General features: G+C 38.0%; 1 long non-coding RNA gene across 1 annotated transcript in view; it reads left to right on the top strand.

The window, feature by feature from the left end:
* Nucleotides 1–10460: 10460 nt before the first annotated feature.
* The window catches only part of LOC135219309 (uncharacterized), a 69071-nt gene continuing 61118 nt past the window's right edge, over nt 10461–18413 (top strand). The window contains exon 1 of the long non-coding RNA XR_010315402.1: nt 10461–11087. This is a non-coding gene — a long non-coding RNA (uncharacterized LOC135219309). The remainder of the gene's footprint in view (nt 11088–18413) is intronic.

Raw genomic sequence — 18413 nt, 5'->3', positions numbered from 1 at the left:
ATAACGTATTATTATAAGTAGTGGGGATAAAGCCCCCGACTGTACGCGCCGTAAAAATTAGAATATCTTGTTTTATTTCTTTAGTACACGTAATATCCTGTTTATTATTTACGGACTCACCATCTGTTGTTTCGAACTTCCCTAATGAGAAGTCCGGATAAGCGAGCGTTTACAGATACCTCTATAGTTATAAAAAACATTGATCTGTATCTAGTGTAATTGTAAGATTCATCTAGGGGTATACAAAATATTATCTTACATCCTGCAAAATAAGGCGTGTTTATCAAAGGAAAATCCTATAAACTTCAAACATATTAAATCCGTTTGTGAAATTTGAACAAAAAATGAGACAGTTAAACAAACTAATAACTTATATAAAGGAACTATACATTTGTCTCATAAAATCGTAAACATTGTTCAAATGACCCAACAGAATTCTCCACCCAACCACAGTCGTAGTTTGCACGCAAAATCTCGAGAAGCATGCACCCTCGAATGTCTTAGTGCGTGTAAAAAGACTTTGCTGGAAATGAAATTTTAAATCCTTCCCGACACTCTGAAATATAACGATTTCCCGCGAACAAAGCCCTAGACACAGTTGACTCGCAGCAACATGTTAATCTAGTAATCCACAAAACCTATACATATAAATATCGCATTTCTTTTATTGTTGCTAATTTTAATCCCGCCCCAATCAGTCGTGGATGAAATCTCTCTGTTAATCTATCTAAAGTAATATCCGTAAAGTCATTCAAGCAGAGGTGATTCAGCAGAAATTTTTTTAGCTTTTACCTGAATACCAGGAAGTTTCTTTCTCCACTAGCGAGTGATCTCTGGGAGAAAAACAAAAACGGATGTAATTTAACACAAAATACGGTCTAAGGACAAACATAAAGCTATAATGTACCTTCGTGTAGAACCCCAATGAAATTTCAAAATAGAGATAAATGACGAAGTTGAAAAATGTTAGTAATAGGAGTCATTAGGAAATCAAATAAGCCCTTATAATTTTTTCCCTCAAACGTCATGCCATCCAAAAAGATCGGACTTGGCGTATCTGCGTAGATTTTCTGACGCTTAAACAAGGAAACGACTCCCGATAGTTTCCAGTGCCATGTACCGACGACATCTTATCTCTGTTAGGTTAGAATAATTTTCACCAGCTTGGACTTACTTAAAGGCTTTTACCTGATACCATTACCTAAGTGATTGTACCTCATACACCGTTTCAGCACACTCAGGGGACATTATCAATTTTTACGTATGCCTCCGGCTTACGTTGCACCCCAATTACAAATAGTGTTGGAGACTTTTAGGGGATACCCTACATGCTTATATGGTTGGTGTTATAATCTTTTCTAAATACCTTAGAAGTACATTCACATAAACTAGAGCTAGTGCTACAGAGACAAAGACAAATAATCTCAGAGTAAAATATCTAAATGTGAGTTTTTTAAAAACCGAACATGTTTATCTAGGTTTTATGTGTCTGGTCAAGGTCTTAAAGTAGTCCATGGTAGGTGTCGGCTATTCATAACTTTTCCTAACCTATTTGGTACCTATTAACGTAAAAGGGGGATACAGCACTTTTGCGCTGTAGTGGGTATTACAATCGTATGTAATATGTAACTCTTCATCATGACAGCTCCCGTTAACAGATCTTACGAAGAAGAGCGTAGATTTATTATGGTCTAAAAAGCATAAACAGGCGTTCGATATCTTAAAAAGCGGAATAATGCAGCTTACCTAACTTAAAAAGTCCCTGATTTACAATAAGGAATTTTTTTTTATTGCAACAGACGCTCAGACCAAGGGGTAAGAGGGATACTACTTCAGCAATATGATAAACAGTTCTTCCCTATAGCTTTTTATTCACGTAAACTAAAGCCCTCTGAAAGTAAATATACAGTAATAGGCAAGGAAGGGCTAGGTATCTTAACTCACTAGTACATTTTAAGTTCATAATCTATGGCTATCCTGATAAAGTCCTTACTGAACATGAGTCCTTTACCGAGTTTTTCAAAGGCTTTAATCACAGTCCAAAAGGAACTCGGTGACAAATGATCATTCAGGTCTTTGGAGCCAAGATAAGATATCTACCTGGGAAAGCCATGATCATAGCTGACGCATTATCCCGCAATCCCGCACCATACTGCAAAGAACCATCAATTAGACTAAAAATATAGAAACATCCGTGCCTATTGTTAAAACCGTATCTAAACAAGAAAATTCCTTAAACAAACCAAGAGATCGCGAGCATTGAATATCTGGGTTGGAGCGCAGAAACTGTTACAAACTGAACAAAGCAAGAGTCAACAGACATAACCAAAACAATAAACACTTCGAACGGAAACAGAGTCAGCAGCAATAAGCAAACAATAAACACTTCGAACGGAAACAGGGTCAGCAGCTAAGCAAAAAACAATAAACACTTCGAGCAGAAACCCTAAAGCAAAGTATATTTAAAGTATGTGTACTCAGAATAATGTAATCAAATGTAATATTATATGTAGGTCCGTGACGAGGAAAACCCGAAGAAACACAGCAGATGACTAACGACCAGGTAGTAGTTAATAATCTCTTTCATACCAATCGTCATAAACTGGTTGCATTCCGTCATCCAGGTTTCCCTACTATGTCACAGAAAGCCAAATCACTGTTTTACTGGCCTACAATGCTTACAGATATAAAAAGCACATAACTAATTGTAACACGTGTCATGAAAACAAGGGACACACTAAGACACCTGTCAGTTAAGGGCATATCCTGTGCCAAATCAATCCTTGAAAGAATATACGTAGAATTATTAACAGAATTACGAGTCTGACAGAGGGAATAAACGCTTCTTAGTGTTAATAGTTCCTTGACACGTTATATAGAATTAATGGCACTAAAAACAAACACCGCAATTGAGTGCGTTAGGAATATTTATGAGTGCTAAATCAGTAAATATGGAATTCAACACATAATAATCTGTGACTCGGGTGGTGTAAATCAATAATAATCTCCTTAACACGTTGTGTGAATTCCTTTCCATTAAGAAAACCAATAATATATTTCATCACCCAGAGTCAATCGGTTTGGTAGAATAAGAGATAAATAAAAAAGTGTCAATGTCTTACGAGTACAACTCGTAGTATTTGGATCCGAACTGGATTATAGTGGTTCTCACGGTTTTAAATACCTTTATCATTCATATCTCGTATCTGTAGAAATGATACCGCAAGTAGCCTTATACGGTACGCCGCTAGAACACTCTTCCACATATTCAAGCCAACCATTAATTTATCAAATATATATAAAAAAAAAGATAAATATATAAATAAATAAATATAAAAAATAAAATAAATATGGATACAAGTGGAGTCAATATAATACACTCCGTAAGAAGTCGGAAGGGTTACAAATTTAAATAATAATAAAAAAAGGAATCACGATAAAATCAATAAGCAAAACGTAACCATAGATTAATTAAATATCCAAATATATATGCGTAAAGATTTGAACTCTAACTTAACTTTAGTAATGACAAATATGCTAAAAGTTCAAACACATATCCAAAACCTACTGACATATTGTCTGTCCCGGTGATTTATATTCGTAGTCAATAAAAAAAAAAAAAAGAATAATAATAATAAATAAATAAATAAATAAATAAAATAAAATAAAAGAGATTTTAAAGTCAGGAAGTCTAGAAGTGAAAATGTTATCTATGAAATAATCCTATATGAATCTTATACAGGGCTAATAATATATATAGAATTTGTATGGTAAACCTTTTTTCATTAGTTTGAATAAGGAATATTTAATTTAACATAATTCCAACATGAAACTATATATTGTTCAAGTTTTGGTACTGTTTTTTTTTTTTTCAGACATTCTTCTCATGTGGGTCGAGTATTAAAAAAACAAAAACAAAAAAAATTTATCCGCCTAAAGTCGTATCTCTTACAGCAAGTAACGTAACTCTTAAGTCTGGTGGACGACGTCATCAGTTCTAGAAGGTCTGTCGCGTTTGCCGTATCAGCATTGATTCCTTTAACCTCAAATATTCTGCTTGCACAGGCTTCATCTAGCGCTGCAAAGCAGGTTACTGGAGAAGGAATGCTTAGCCCGAACTTCTCATGGGCAAGGCAGAACGTTAGGTACAAGTGTCTATCGGTATGGGCAATGCAACTTGCAATCATTTTAAAATTAATAAACAAAATAAGGAAAATAGATTTCTATAACATCAAAATGAATAAAAAAAAAATTTTCTGAACCTCATAGACATTTAGAAGTATCCAAGTCATGGGAAAAATGTCGCCATTTTTCTTGAAAAACCCAAAGTTTATATAGAAATTAGTTACATAGTGTGTTTTTTTTCGTTGCATCTCCTACCTATTAATAAAGTTTTTTAAAAATTAACCTCAGAGGATGCGCGCGAGAAAATTGAATATGAAAACTTTTGTTAGGGCACATAGGATCAGATTTAATCACAACTTAATTTCAGTTTAGATAGAGAAATACAGAATCATGATTAATCTTCTCTTTGACTCTTATGTTGCCTGGCAATCTTACAATTAGCTCCGTTTTCCACTTCTTTGTCTAGTAACTTACTACCAGTAATGTCGAATTTTCTTTGAGATTCGTAATGATATCTATTTATTTTTTATAATTATGGATATTTTTCAAGTCATCATAGACCTGGATAGGTTCACTCACTGTTAATGCCATGGCATAAAAAAGTTTGTACAGCGGATTTCTTTTGAATTCCAAAATATCAGCGAATTCATGTGGGTTATGTCTGGTCTAAATGGCTCTTCTTCCCTCCCCTGTATTTGGATGTCGTCTGAATTTTTTACTTTGCCCTTGTGACAAGTATAATTTCACTTGCAGCTGATTAATGGAACCTGGTTACAGTATCCTGCAGTACGAGAGTTTCACATCGCAACTTCAAAAAATCATTCGTCGCTGCGGACGACGGCAGTCGAGTAACAACCGCCTACAATGTGAAAGGAATAAGCACCATCATGGACTTCTTCGACCGACACCGTATCTCGTCGTTAATCTCGTTTTCATGCGGAACGCTCCAGCGACTGTCGGAAATCGACTACGAAAGGGACATACTTCCGACAATTACGACCCGAAAGATATTCAACTCTACTTTGCTGGCGAAGGACTCGTGCTGGGATGAATTGATTCATCGCGAACGTAACGTGTAGCTTAGGATTCAGAGAATAAGTATGAGCGCAAAATTGAACGTTGGACCCGCCCAGGCAAATTTTTCCCCTTTTCCCCTTGTTTTAACCCTGTGAAATAGGCGTTTCATTTGGCTATAGGTGGTTGTCTGGAACTGTGTAATGGACGAAAAGTTGTTCGAACGCTAGTTAACGTGAAGTAGTATAACCTCGGTCATGTTCCTATATATATAAAGTCATCATGTATCCTATGATATAATTGATCGTAAATAACAGAGTCAAAATATATCTTTGCGTGTACGCAATAGAATCTCTTATATAAATCTAAAATAACAGAATCTATATCTTTGCGTGTACGCAATTGGAATATAAATAAGATCATAAATAACAGAATCTAAATATATCTTTGCGTGTACGCAATAGATATCTATTTAAAGTGCACAATATTAATCATAATTAATATATGAATCCATATACATATGTATAAACAAATCAGGTAGCCTATAATCAATCAGTTACCTTTTATATCTTAACAATATCCGCAGATATATAACAGTTAGCATAAAAACATCAACGAATCAATCAGCATAACATTAATAATTTTACAATTCATATATGAAAATTTTTATCAGTTAAAATATGATTTTTATCATGTTAATCTTCATTCTATGCAATTGTCAGAGTATATTAGTATTTTCTGTAGCATATGTATCTTAATGAGGTGAGGTGAAAAAAACTGTATCATTATATATCACGTGATCACTATTATTTACCAATATCATTGTTTTTATATTTTATTACTTGAATCAATTCATGTACACAATTTTTAATTTTTGTTACTTATATATATATATATATATATATATATATATATATATATATATATATATATATATTCACATAGTGTCTGTATCACACTCCTATAAGTCAAATTGCAAGTCAAGTTTGAGTAAATTTCAGTAGTTGGTTTTGGTAGCTGACCGAGCTAATGTAAGTGTTTACATAATAAAAATATGGAATGTTAGTCCATATATATAAAAGATTGCTTGCAGGAATGTGATCAGACTAGAGACGCTAAAGATGACGTATACAATAAGTATGTAGGCTAAGATAACATGCCGTCACCTGTAGTCATTCAATTGTTTATAAACATTAGTCCAAGCTCCCTGCTTGAGACAACAGACCTATAATTCAAACGGCCTACGTGATCTGTAGCGTGCTTCATTTTGATTGTGTGTTCGTATGAAACTATGTCATTTGTATGTATGTTCATTTGTTCGAACTACTGTCTGTTCCTTCATAACTTGTAACAGAGATGGTAGACAAGAGAACAGAGTTAGCTATCGTCATTAGAAGACCTGTATCTCTTTACCTAAGCTTTATCATGTAGAGAGAACAGAAGTAGCCATCATCATTGGCAGAAGCGATCAAGCTATCGTTATTAGAAGACTTGTACAATCATATCTGATCTTCAACATGTAAAACTTCAGAAGAATATATCTATTTTTATACTTCGTGTTTTCTACAAGAACCTCCTCACCGAATCATGAGTTTAACACATCGTCGTAATAACCAACAAGATAATACCGACTTCGTAAGTGATCTACAAACCCCAAAACACTCCATTGAAGATGGAAGTGCAATACCAACCGACTTAGCGTATAGATTATCGCAAGTCTAACATTACCTCATAGGGCGCCTTATCATACAAGGCACAAGCCCTAATATATATATTAAAATGTTGGTGAGTGTATGTACCAGGAATATATATCTTGTGCACAATCATATCAATTATATTATGTTTATATCTTTACAAAGTGTAACAAATATTCTTAAACAGTTATCCATGATCATGTATAAATTATGTATCTCCACGGGGTAACAACTATTCTTAAACGAGTTACCTATTACTATAACAATTCATGTATACATGTTAACCTTTTATTTTGTGGTACCTCATAATCATTTACTAACATTATACCATATATAGCAAATATGGATCTGTATTTTCCATGCATTTTTCTTTATTTATGAATATGTCCATTAGGTATGTATTTTTTTTACATATACTTTTTTGCATATTTTTCTTAATCACTTGTTTAGGCTATGACTAAATAATATATATATATATATATATATATATATAATATATATATATATATATATATATATATATATACACATACACACATATATATATAATATATATATATTATATATATATATATATATATATATATATATCGGTCACTCCTAGAAAAAACATGTTTAACTTAATTTTTAATGCTCATGCTTGAATGGTAGCTGTCCGAGCCTAATGTAAAATATTACATTTGTATATACTAGATAAATTCCATATCTGTGAAATAACCCATGACCCAAGGGTCATTGGCAAATTAGGAGTGTACCGCAAAACGCCATAACAAGACGGAACTAGACCATGCTATGCAATCTTGCAGTAGCCTGGTTTGCGTTTGAACGTCTAATCATGTGTGTTTTTGTAAACCGGTCACAACACCTTCCCATTGGAAGTGGTTGACCTATTCACCTGTAGCGGAAACGCATGACTTCCGAGCCGTAGGGCTACGTGTTCATTTTATTCTTGTTGTTATTACAAATCGCTGAGATAGCTAGTATTACGCTATCGACGCGATGCTCCTATATTTCAGTTCAACTTAGATTTCCTCAACGGAGCGTCATCTGACCAACCATTCCTATACTCCAGTGATGGAGCTAAGAAATAAAGTTGTTAAGTTAAATCAGTCCGTTTGAGTCATCTCCCTTATTCTAAAGAAGAACCAAATCTACTAGATATCACTCAGACTAGAAAGGGAAAAAGGAACCAACAATCAATCCTTTTGTATAACAGGTCGTAAGAAAAGACATACAGAACTGCCGCAGTCTTATCCATTGTAATATGTGGACAGCGGGCAACAGATATTTACCTATGGAAGGGTGAAGTTCTGGGTTATTTTTTTCATAAGTATTTTTATGTTCTACCAGTGTTATATGACATCTAAATGTCCAACAACCAACATAAGACATTTGTATGGTGTTTGAAATTGATTATATGAGATACCCTGCCTAAATTTGCGCTGAAATTAAAAATAATTAGTACCTAGTTTGGGGGAAACACCAGACAGATGAGAGTGAGGCATACAGTGTTATCCCATTTCCCATTTATTTTTTTATAAATTTTTCCTAATTTTTCAATTATTTGGCAAAACCTAATGGCATTTGCTCTCTTCCATAATCCACCATGCCAAGGAAATATGTGCGCACCAGTAAGAAACAGCTGGATCGAAGTAATTTAGAGGCAGCCTTTAAACTTTCATTTCTTTTCCAGGTTGGGGACTTTGTGCTTATTGAGCTTGAGCTCAAAGAGGGGAGGAAAAGTGGGGCACCTGTTCATTATGTTTGTGAGATGATGGACATTAAGGAAGGGAAATATGTGTCCTTCCTTCGCATGAAGTCTTTGTTTCCCAAGGACACTTTCTATTTCCCTGCAGTTAAAGAGGTTCAAAATGTGGAGGTTGTGCAGTGTAAGGGTGTCCTGACCACTGTGAATGGCTGCCCCCAGAGGCAGGCAACCCTAATAAAGGTCTCCCCTCCACTGAACTCCTTCACTATGCGGTAGGGTAGGATGTAAATATTCTCTACAAAGAATGTATATCTTATTATCTATTTTTGTACAATAAATGTAAATTTGCATTAGATTTCTTTCATTTCACCCATTAATAAGCTAAACACATCCATTTAAAGTAATCTTAGTCATTTAAAACCCCTTCACACCATTAGTATACAATTACAGGTAGGTAAAAAATCTTAGTATGGCGTTCTCCTATAACCTGTACAGTGTTACCCAACCATGGGAAAACTCTGTATAAAGTAATTTTTTTCTATATAAAAATGATACATGCCATTATTTTTAACAATTCACGTGAATACCATAGATGGTATTTGGACATACACTTTACTAAAATCTGGCTGATACCTGATTTTTGCCAAACATTTTTCCACTAATGGTTCGGTATTACCCCACCTCACCCTACATATGGTTTGGGGTTGCATATAAATGCTTTGATAAACTGGATTTGAAGGACTGCATCAAAGAGATAGGATTGGGAGGTGGGTCTGAATGGGTATATGTCCTAGATTGTGGTAACTACAGGGGAATTAAACTACTGAGCATGGATTGAAAGTTTTAGAGAGAGTACTGGATGAGAGATTAAGAGAGATTGTAAAGATCAGGAAGCAGCAGTATGGATTGAGATAGTACGGGCATGTATTGAGGTTGGATGACGAGGGGGGAGTGAAGAAAGGTTGGGAGGAACCTGTTAAGAGGAAGACGATCGAGAGGGAGGCAGAGAATTAGATGGCGAGATAAAGTGAAGGAAGTTATGGAGAGAATAGGTTTGGTGGAGGATAATGCCTTTGATAGAAGGCAGTGGAGGAGAAGGCGCATCAGGCAATCGACCCCTTAATGTAGGGATAACGGTGGGAAAGAAGAGAGACCCTTTGAAAGTAGGAAGTATATTTTTTTCCATCATGGAATTTTGTTATTATTATCAATAATGATGGTTTTATTTCATCCTGACTAGATGTTTTGTAACTATCTTTTTTATTTATTTGGTCTATCATGCCATCTTAAGTTATATTTATTTATTTCATGGAACTTTTCCATTTTCATTTACCATAAACTGCCTCCTTTATTTTAGGTATTTTGCTCAGTCTGTAATATCACCACCCTTTAGAATTTTGTTAATGTTAGATTTTTTGTTTTGTTTGAACTCCGGCTCACGAGTTAACCCGTTGGTTTTCTATCGAATTACATTTTCCATCCTTAAGATTTCTCTTTAGTTGATAATTATTTCCTGTTATAGTTTTACTCGTTAATTGCCCTTCAAGATTCAATAATGTATCTTATTCAATGGCTTCAGTTGGCAGCATCTTGTCCTTGCTTGTTGGTATTTTTCTAGTACATCACTGGTGTTTTTAATTAACCTTCAACCTTTAGCTATGTCATTCGTAAACTTGAGTGCCATTTTTGCGATGTCATTCGCAAACTTAAGTATAATTTTTGCGATGTCATTTGTATACTTCGTAAACTCGAGTGTCGTTTTTACGCAGTCATTCGTAAACTCAAGTGCCGTTTTTGCGATGCCATTCGTAGACTTGAGTTTCATTCTTGCGATGTCTTCGTACATTCATAAACTCGGGTGCCATTTTTGTGATGTCATTCGCAAACTTGAGTTCCATTTTTTGCGATGTCATCTGTACATTCGTAAACTGGAGTGCCGTTTTTGCGATGTCATTCGTAAACTTGAGTGGCATTCTTACGATGTAATTCGTAAACTTTATATATCTATAGTGTCGTTTGGTGATGTCATAAGTACATCCGTAAACTATAATGCCATTCTTGCAATGTCATTCGTAAACTCGAGTGCCATTCTTACGGTAACATCATTCGTAAACTTAAGTAATGTTTTTGCCATGCCATCCCTAAACTCGAGTGCCGTTTTTACCATGCCATTCGTAAACTCGAGTGACTTTTTGCCATGCCATTCGTAGTAAACTCGAGTGCCACTCACCGATGGCTGTAGAATCTCGCGTAAACAACAATACGAAAGTCTCCCCTGTGCGCGACCTGCTGCTGGCTGTCATTGTGGCAACTGGCAAGTTGTGTTGCGACCCTGGGACCTGGGTACGTGCCTGACGTGCTTAGAATCTACGTTCTTCGAATTGATAATGTAATGAGCGAAAGTGTGTTGGAAATTGCTGCTTCCGGCGTGAACTCCACGTTATCAAGTTTGAGTTCTGCCATCGGGCTCCTGCTGAGCGCAAGTCTCAGTCTCCTGGTGGATGAGAGTGGAGACTTCTCGCTCCAACCCCTCTACAACGTCGCAGGTAGCTATTACCTACCTACTACCTAGGCTAGTGTATTACCTGTGAATGACGTCGCCTCTTGTCACCTTCGACACCTTAATTGACATTTCAGCACATGGACATGAGAGGATGAGGTTTTTAAAACTTTTAAGCCAATTACTTTGTAGGCTAATACTAAGAACATAGGCTATTAGGTAGGCTAGCTCCTATCGGTAGGTACGTAAGTACGTAGTAGGCTATAGCCAGTATGGTAGATATTTTACGTAGATATTTTCCCGATGACAACGTAGCCTATAGCCTACATAGCCTAGGTACCTACCTAAGGCTATGACCCCCAGGAGCCTCATACCTATATATATAATATATACCTTATATATATATATATATATATATATATATATATTATATAGTATATATATATATAATGTATTTTTCTTTTGTCTTTTCATTAATAATAATTTTTTGGGAAAATTTGTGTAAATTCATGATATTAAATTGTATAGCTTCCGTGTTTTTTCAAAATGTACTGTTTTCTGGAAGAATAACTTGTTTACTGCATGTGTCCCTCAAGGTGTGGCTACCCCCAGGTGTTTCCTCCTTTCTGTAGAGTGAAATCGCCCTTACTGCTAATCTTGTAGCGTCAGTTTGGATATTAGGCTAAGCCTTCTTTTGACTATGTTGTCCTCTGTAAAATCAGTTTGCCTCAGTAAAGGGTCCAAACAGGACCGAAAGTACTTGGCTATCTCGCTTTTTCATTTTTTCCTTCTTGGAAAAAAAACTTTTATTTATACATAGCATCACGTTTTATATACTTCGTGATCAAGTTATTCATATGTAGGTATATATATATATATATATATATATATATATATATATATATATATATATATCTATCAGGAGACAGAGGAAGGCGACGGCCAGTAGGACACATCAGCGTGAAGGTGGACTATTAGAAACGTTGCAATTCATTACAATTCTTTATTTCCTACGTTTCGTAATACCATTATTACATCTTCAGGGAATCTGTAAACAATAAATAAAATTAATTTAAAATTACTTAAAAATTACTTTAAAAATTACTCTAAAATTCAACATTTGTAAATTACAACACAATTAAAAAACATACAGAAACGAAAACAAAAAAAATATAAAAATAAAAAGACCAAAGACCGCTAACCAACCTTGTGCCGAGAAGGCAAGACAGAAAGACAGAACAAATAAAAGTTAGCTCAGGTACAGTTGTGTGGAGGAGGTCTGGGTATTAACTGGGGAACCAGTTGTTTAATAAATAATGACTCCAGGATAGGCAGTTCATATGCATTGTTCGCTGGCCTATGACTTGGAAATGACTTCTTTCTATATATATTTTACAATTTTCGAATGGTTTCTTATATTTAGAGTGTTCGGGATTGGAGAGCCTACAGCCAGTACGGAAACTTAATCCCCGATGAGAGTCGATTCTGACCCGCAGTAACCTCCTCGTGGATCCGACATATGTCCCAGAGTTACACTTAGGGCAAGTATACTTATAGAACCACGTTGGAGGTCAAGAGAGGGTCCAATCGAATCTTTATATCTGAAAAAGGAACGATTGTTAGCGGTTTATTGGAATTAATTTTAGATTAATGGCACCATAAATGTTTATGAATAATTTGTGCAAACTTTTCCGAAAGGAGTCATCATGTAAGAACGGGAATTTGGCATTAAAAGCTAATTTTGGTACTGTACATGGTTTGGCGACATTAGCGAATTGTTTGTTAAGAAACAACGGAGCTTTTATAAAACAAAGTCTGTGGGAAGCAATTATCCCTAAAATATCCAGAAAAGGAAACTAATTTCTTGGTGGAAGGATTGCCAGTTCGATGTAATAAAAAAATGCCCTGTGGAGGAGAGTAAAAATAGAGTTTAGTTTAAAATCATAAAACAAGAACTATAGTAATTGGATCCTAGACCAGTAAAAGTTTTCTTTCTAAAAACAGATGTACTAAAAGAGCCATTATCCCTAGTGACAAGAACGTCTAAGAAAGGTAATTGATCGTTCACCTCTTTTTCCACGGTAAAATTAATGTTACTATGTTTAGTATTAACATATGCTAAAAAGGAGTCAATATCAATCCTTCCACCAAGAAATTAGTTTCCTTTCTGGATATTTTAGGGATAATTGCTTCCCACAGACTTTGTTTTATAAAAAGCTCCGTTTGTTTCTTAACAAACAATTCGCTAATGTCGCCAAACCATGTTACAGTACCAAAATTAGCTTTTTATGCCGCCAAATTCCCGTTCTTACATGATGACTCCTTTCGGAAAAAGTTTGCACAAATTATTCATAAACATTATGGTGCCATTAATCTAAAATTAATTCCAATAAACCCGCTAACAATCGGTTCCTTTTTCAGATATAAAGATCGATTGGACCCTCTCTTGACCTCCAACGTGGTCTATAAGTATACTTGCCCTAAGTGTAACTCTGGGACATATGTCGGATCCACGAGGAGGTTACTGCGGGTCAGAATCGACTCTCATCGGGGATTAAGTTTCCGTACTGGCTGTAGGCTCTCCAATCCCGAACACTCTAATATAAGAAACCATTCGAAAAATTGTAAAATATATATAGAAAGAAGTCATTTCCAAGTCATAGGCCAAGCGAACAATGCATATGACTGCCTATCCTGGAGTCATTATTTATTAACAACTGGTTCCCCAGTTAAATACCCAGACCTCCTCCACACAATGTACCTGAGCTAACTTTTATGTTCTGTCTTTCTGTCTCTTGCCTTCTCGGCACAAGGTTGGTTAGCGGTCTTTGGTCTTTTTATTTTTATTTTTTATATTTTTTTTGTTGCGTTTTCGTTTCTGTATGTTTTTTTTTAATTGTGTTGTAATTTACAAATGTTGAATTTTAGAGTAATTTTTAAAGTAATTTTTAAGTAATTTTAAATTAATTTTATTTATTGTTTAACAGATTCCCTGAAGATGTAATAATGGTATTACGAAACGTAGGAAATAAAGAATTGTAATGAATTGCAACGTTTCTAATAGTCCACCTTCACGCTGATGTATATATATCTATATATATGTAGATATATATAGATATATATATATATATATATATATATATGCACGTATATATAAATATAAATAGGCTATATAGTATATTTGGCTGGACATCCTGACCTTCACCTTATCTTCCTATGTAACCTAACTTAGGACGCTTTGTCCTGGCCAGCCTGGGGGAGGCAAGCCCCTCCCTGGACCCCCTATGTAACACAAATCGCCTTCCCCCCCAGATCATCTAAGCAACACTGAATTACCTTTCCTCCAAGAATGTTATGAATGTTAATTGCCTCAGATCCCCTAAGTAACTCTGAATTGCCTTCCATCCCCATCTGGACTCCCTAGGAAGTGACACTGAATCCCCCCCCACCTGGACCCCCTAAGTAACACTTAATTGCCTCCCCCCCAAGATCCCCTAAGTAGTAAGTAAGTCCCATCCTCCCCCCCCCAAATCTGCATAACCTAGGAAGTACTAACACTGAATTGCCCCTGACTGGGGAAGTGGGTGGGTGGACCTGCCCCACCTCAAAAAAGAAGGTAACATGTCTTGGTTGGCGTCTAGTGGGAATCAGGACGTGCAACTGAAGTCATATTTTATCATATAGATGGTAACTGCAGACCAGTAGTTACAAATACGTATTCAGGGGTGTGCAACTTGCGGCCCTCAAAGGCTTTCATTGCGGCCCTTTCTCCTAAAAATAAATAAGCTATAGTGCGGCCCTCAGAGAGAGAGAGAGAGAGAGAGAGAGAGAGAGAGAGAGAGAGAGAGAGAGAGCCTCGAACTGAATATTCCAACAATTTCTCTCTCTGTCTCTCTCTCTCTCTTGTGTTTTCATCAACCCTTCCTCCATAACCGATGGTGGGAGGGGTCATCGTTATCAGTAACCCCTTTTAAGACCATTGTAAACACTGAACCGCTCATTATTTTTAAGGTTGAATGTTTACAGTTTTTACACACACTGCTATGCTTTGCAGTACAGCCGCACAGGAATTAAAATATAGTTCTCAGTTTATCTCAGACTCAAGTGGTGAAATCAGTGTGCTTCAATTGTTGTGGTTGATTTGTGATAACCGGTATTCTATATATTTTGCTCAGGAGGAAAACCGGAGTTTTCAAGAGAAATGGACTGAGCAATATTTGTGCATACAATCAGAGGGGAAAGCATTGTGCCTTGTGTGCCATGAATTCATTTCTGTTTTAAAAGAATATAACATCAAAAGACACTTCATCACAAAGCACAAAGAATATGAAAATATGACAGGTGAAGCATGCAAAGAAAAAGTATCATTCTTGCAGAAATCTCTGAAAGGACAACAGTCAGTGTTTACAAAGAAACTTAAGGATATAATGCATCTCTCAAAACAAGTTTTTTGATTAGTCAAATCCTTTCAAAAAGACTCAAGCCCTATTCTGATGGTGAGGTAGTTAAAAAATGTTTGTGTGTAGCCTCAGACAATATGTTTCCTGACAAAAAGAAAGTAGTTGAAAACATACCTTTCAAGATAATAGCTACTGTTCTTAGAAGAATAGACAGTCTTTCAGGGAATATTGAAAGTACAATTGCCAAGCGAGTTAGTGCTTTTTCTTCATACTCTGTTGCTCTTGATGAAAGTTGTGACACCGCAGACACTGCACAACTGGCTGTGTATATTAGGGGAGTTGACAATGACTATAATATTATAGAGGAAATGGCATCACTACAAAGCATGAAGGGTACCACAACAGGACAATCTATTTTTGATGAATTGGAAAAAGTATTGGCAAGGTTTTGACTGGACTACACTAATTTGGTTTCCATTACAATAGATGGTGCGGCTGCGATGTCTGGTCAGCGAAATGGGATTATTGGATTACTGAAGACTAGAATGGGGTCTCAAAATATTGACTTTGGTTCTCTTATTGTCCTGCATTGTATCATACACCAGGAAGCTTTATGTGCAAAGACAATAAACTTTCAGCATGTGACTAATATTCCTGTGAAAGCTGTCATTGTTCCGACACGGCATACAAACCTTCGGTCCTTTTACAATAGGAAGGTACTAGCGGCAGCTGGATAGGTCGTAAGCTTTCGAACAAGGGGTTCGGTAGTTAACTGCTTGTCCGACAGGCGCGCGCGCGCGACTGGTAGGTAAACAAATCACTTTTGCTTTCGGCCTGCTGGCGTGTGGACGTGTATCATCGCTCTCTGCCCGCTTTATCGTCGTTGCTTTCGCATGGTTGTGTTTTTCTTTTTCTATTTATCTAGTGAAACTGAATTGTAAGTACAATCATTTCATATTTATTTCCATTGAATTCAATTGTGAATTAAAGGATCTTGGTTTCACCACGCCCTACCGATTACCCTAGTGCCGGGACTGAAGGGCGTAAGTGCGGGAATTCATATTTTCCCAGAAATGATCCTCGTATTGTGTATGCTCGGTGCCGAGGGCGGGAGTGCGCTCGCTCCGAGCGTATATTTTGGTGGAAATGTGTAGATGAAATCGTAAGTAAGGGCTCTTTTCATTTGATATTTTTTTTGATCCTGTAATGCTCGTTGCCGAGCGGAATGCGCTCGGCACGGAAACTTATTCTGTATGGAAGTGGAATCGCAAGTACAGTATTCTTTTTCATTTTCATATATTTAGTTTTGATTGTAGCAATACTCATTTGTTCCGACACGGCATACAAACCTTCGGGTCCTTTTACAATAGGAAGATACTAGCGGCAGCTGGATAGGTCGTAACTTTCGAACAAGGGGTTCGGTAGTTAACTGCTTGTCCGACAGGCGCGCGCTGCAGCGACTGGGAGGTAACAAATCAACTTTTGCTTTGGTTTCGGCCTCACAGTGGATGGACGTGTGTGTTCGCTCTCTGCCCGCTGCTCGTCGTTTGCTTTCTTGTTTGTTTGTAATTGTGTATGAAAGATTGTAAGTACAGTATTCTCTCTTTTCATATTAATTACGCTGAAATCATCAATGATGGAATCTCCGCGCCTCGCACCCCAAGGAGACTTTGCCCGGGTACCGAAGGGCGGGCAAATGTGGGAAATTCAGATCTTTCCCCGAGATAGACCCTCATGTTTTGTGTGCTCGGTGCCGGGGGCGCGAATGCACCCGGGCCGAGCCCTGTGATGTTTGTATGAACTGGTCGGAGGCGCAGTGGACATTGTATGAGGGCAGGAAGAAGCGAAGGCCTGCAAAGGAGTCGTCGGAAAGCTCTCCCGCGACTCCTTTGGTGACGGACAACTTCGTCTTCTTTCCTGCCGCCCGCTCAACTTCCACGTCTCGCGCCTTCCCCTTCGGGGGCGGTGTCTAGGTCCCTTCTCCTCTCCGATGTGTCGAGTGTGGAGGAGGGCGCTAGATACCCCGACGTAGAGTTGTACTCTGGGTCCTCTATCCGCTCGTCTTCGCGCGAGCGGTAGAGGATCCTCCTAATCACACCCGACTTTTGCCTCCTCAGGTGCGGTTGCCGTGAAGGATGACTCGGACAGGTGTGGGCGTCGTTGGGACTGCAGGGCGTGCCGAGTGGTCCAGGGGCTGCTCTATCATCTCGCTGGCTCCGTGGCGGTTACGCACGCTACGGTCACAACCACCACCACGACCCTGACAACACCTGGCTACGCGTCACCTCCTCACCTGGTGTACACCCAGCACGCGGTCTCTGTGACACCCACAACATCGGTGCAGGGGCCAGTCGCCGTAACTCGGGGGAGTGTGATGCCGCCACCTGGGTTTGCCGTGTTGCCACGACCGGACTTCATGTGCCCGAAGAGCTCGCCCCTGGACCTCCCGCCGGTGCCGATGATGTCTGTGCCGCTGGTTAGACCATCTGTACCGTCCACACAGCCTGCCGTACCTGCCGTGACCACCGCTGCTGTTCCTGTTCCTGCTCCTGCCGTCCCGACTGCCGTTCCTGTGATGCTCGCACCTGCTGATGTTGTCCCTGTTCCTGGCGCCGCTGCTCCCGATGCTGGTCTGTTCGGACAGGTACGTCCGGGCCCTGTTGCTTCGGCAACAGCAGCCCCGGCTCCGTCCTGGATGACAGACCTGACGTCGGTCCTGAGGAGGTTGACGAAGAAGAAGATGGAAGAGGAGGAAGGTCGTCGTCGTCGTCTTCATCGTCTTCTTTCGTCGTCGTCGTCTGCCGCCTCTTCCCCTTCTTCTTCTAAAGGCTCCCCTGCCTAAGAAGAAGAATGTTGCCTCCCCCCCCTAAGAAGTCTCCTTCGGGAGCTTCTAAGGGCCCCGTCTCGCTCTGGTGAGACGGGGGTTCTTCCGCTGGTCGCCCTGCTCCTTCGGGAGCAGGACCCGTCTCTTC

This window comes from Macrobrachium nipponense, chromosome 1 (assembly GCF_015104395.2).
Source record: "Macrobrachium nipponense isolate FS-2020 chromosome 1, ASM1510439v2, whole genome shotgun sequence".
Lineage (NCBI taxonomy): Eukaryota > Metazoa > Arthropoda > Malacostraca > Decapoda > Palaemonidae > Macrobrachium > Macrobrachium nipponense.
Note: the sequence above shows the minus strand (reverse complement) of the source record. Positions and strands in the feature narration are given on the sequence as shown.